Source organism: Mytilus galloprovincialis, chromosome 2, assembly GCF_965363235.1.
Source record: "Mytilus galloprovincialis chromosome 2, xbMytGall1.hap1.1, whole genome shotgun sequence".
NCBI lineage: Eukaryota > Metazoa > Mollusca > Bivalvia > Mytilida > Mytilidae > Mytilus > Mytilus galloprovincialis.
The window spans coordinates 4,423,116-4,425,984 of NC_134839.1; the positions used below are offsets into that span (position 1 = coordinate 4,423,116).

Here is a 2,869-nt window from a genome sequence, read left to right on the forward strand (position 1 = left end):
CTTTTTATAGATTGAGACATAATACAGTGAATATTGCTTATACTATTTTCTCTTTACCATACTGCGTTTGCTTAATTATAAGTGGTCGGATAAAAGTTTTATACAAGCTTCCTAGAACAAGGGTTCATCCATTATATTCAAACTAGTCAAGTCCTTTTAGAGATAGGTGTCATTTAATAAGAAGTGTCATGCGATAGTCCAAGATGAAACCGGCCAAACAAAGTTATTCATAAAAAATAATAAATATGAGCTGTTCGTTATAAGTCAATAAGACCCTACGACGCAAACAAAATATTTGTGAATAAAATGTATTTGATATTTATTCTGAACACCGTTTCCTAAGCATCTAGCCCACCATTTATAGCTACTAATTATAAAATTATTTACGGCGCACGTAGATACCATTTTTCATATGGTTGTTTTTTACATAACTCTGAAGAAAAGACAAGAAAGGCAGCATAATTAAAATGACAATTTACAAAAGGTCACGTTGAAGGAATTGATACACTCTAAAAATTGTGTTTAGAGCCTAAACACTTTCCTAAACACATTTGTGAAACCGATTTTTGACATGTTTTAAATCTAAACATGTTTAATATTTAATGTGCTAACAGCCTAAACGTGTCAAGCTATAAAGTGCTTAGACTGTAAACATGTTTAGATGTAAAGTGTTTAGACTAGAAACATGTTTTGCTAAAATGTGCTTAGACTGTAAACATGTTTAGTTGTAAAGTGTTGTATCTGGAAACATGTTTAGTTCTGAAGTGTTTTGTCAGGAAACATGTTTAGCTGTGAAGTGTTTTGAATGTAAACATGTTTAGACCATAAAGGGTCGTGAAGAAACATGTTTATCGTTTTAGTACGATAAGCAGTTACTTCATTAGACCCCAAATAAACTAATACTCCGGAAGGGTAGACTGTAAAACGTATGATAGCTTTCAATACTACATGTGTTTAACCATCACAAAAGGAGCCAAACGCATCAAACTAAGAAACTTGAATTTCCAATTCAAATTGATTGTGACTAATACCTTTTCAATCTGAATGAGTATTTTCTTTAATTCAATTGTCAACATTCGACTATTGCATTTTTTCTTCATTTCAAAGATTCATTAAACAGTCTAGAACTTTTGAAATGAAATTATTATAATACTTATTCTAGGATTAAAAACAAAATTACAAGATATGAAACAAAGGAATTTATGTAATTGTTTATTTCCAGTTAATCATTGAACACAATCAAATATTAACTCATAAAATCATAAATTCATAGCAACGTACATATACATAATATTGACCAATCAAAACAATTTGAAAATGTCCTGTTTTCATTTTACAAGTCAATAAGAGCTTCTCCTTTCTTAGTACCCAACTGCTGGTCACTGGCCTGAAAGATAGAAAAATATTGATAAGCAACTAGTAAGTAGAATTAATCTAAAAATATAAATATACGAACTACTACACCAAAAAGTAAATGCATGATTTAAGATCCAGATAACAACATTAGAACACTGGTATAAAAGCATAAATGTACTGCTGAGTCAATTGATATTTTTAATATAAAACTTCTTTTCATGCTTAATATCATTCATTTGATCAAATATATATTGACATTTTTAAAATCAAATACACTTCGGATTCTTACCTAGCAATATAGTTGCTACTGTGCATTATCTCCTCTTTTAGCATGTCAAGACAAATGATTTTCTCTGCACTTCTCTCATCTAGAATGAAACAATACATATCAATAAAAATATAAGAAAGCACAACGGCTTATAACTATTGAAGAAAAACAAGCATCTTTTTATTTATGTTGAGCAAATGTTGATTGTGCATTTAGGAAGTGCTTACTAAAACAATGAACTCGATATGACACTGGTTTTGCGAGTGATGCACTCGGCAGATTCCGCTTCCCTTCATGTTCCATTATAATCTGCCGAGGAGTACCAAATGAAAATTGTCCTCATGAATTCCTTTCAAAGAACATATATATATATATAATACATTTGTAAGTGCTAGCTTGCATGATAGAACATTAAACAACTCTTATCTTTACACAAGATAGTTTGAACACTAAAATCTCTTACAAGCACTTGTTTCATGGGATGGTTCCCCCTTTTTCTTCTCCTGCATTGACTATACGGTAGTGTACTTGTACATAATACTTATAACTGTCAATAATCATTTAAAATTGGCAGTACAAAATAAGAATCAGTATAATTATAACTCCTTACCTTTCTGAAACAGTTAAGTTACGGTCAGTTATGGTCAGAAGTAAACAGCGTGGCCTTTGACTTCGGGTTCTTTGTTTCTTCTTCCCGCTCAAAAATTAGCACGTGGTATGCATGCCGTCTTCGGCCTAAATGTGTTGTAATTCTAAACGTGTTTAGGAAAGTGTCTAAATATCGAAAGTGCTTAGAATTTAAACACGTTTAGCTTCATATACTTGACGATGTAGCTAAACATGTTTATTGCAAAGTGCTGAGAGCCAAAACATGTTTAGTGCGAAGTGCTGAGAGCCAAAACATGTTTACCTTTTAATGCTTAGAAATTAAACACTTTCCTAAGCACATAAGTCATGCAACACGTTTAAATTCTAAGCATTATTTTTACAGTGTATAGATATAGAAATAAAGAGATGTGGTATGCTTGCCAATGAGACAACTATCCACCAAAGTTCAAATAAAGTGTTGTTTTAAGCAATTATAGGCAACCTACGGATGCGGGAGTTTCTCGCTGCATTTAAGACAGATTGCCGACCTTCGGCTGTTGTCTGCTCTTTGGTTGGGTTGTTGTCTTTTTGACACATTCCCCATTTCCATTCTTAATTTTAGTGTACTTCCCGTTCTATATCAGTACATTTCTTGGG

At 32.1% G+C, this 2,869-nt stretch overlaps 1 long non-coding RNA gene across 1 annotated transcript; it reads right to left on the bottom strand.

The window, feature by feature from the left end:
* Nucleotides 1-1,205: 1,205 nt before the first annotated feature.
* Nucleotides 1,206-2,436, bottom strand: LOC143062083 (uncharacterized). Its single transcript, XR_012974533.1, has 3 exons — nt 2,235-2,436; nt 1,646-1,724; nt 1,206-1,387 (listed from the first exon to the last, which is right to left on the bottom strand). It is a non-coding gene; the product is annotated as an uncharacterized LOC143062083 (long non-coding RNA).
* Between the last annotated feature and the right edge of the window lie 433 nt (nt 2,437-2,869).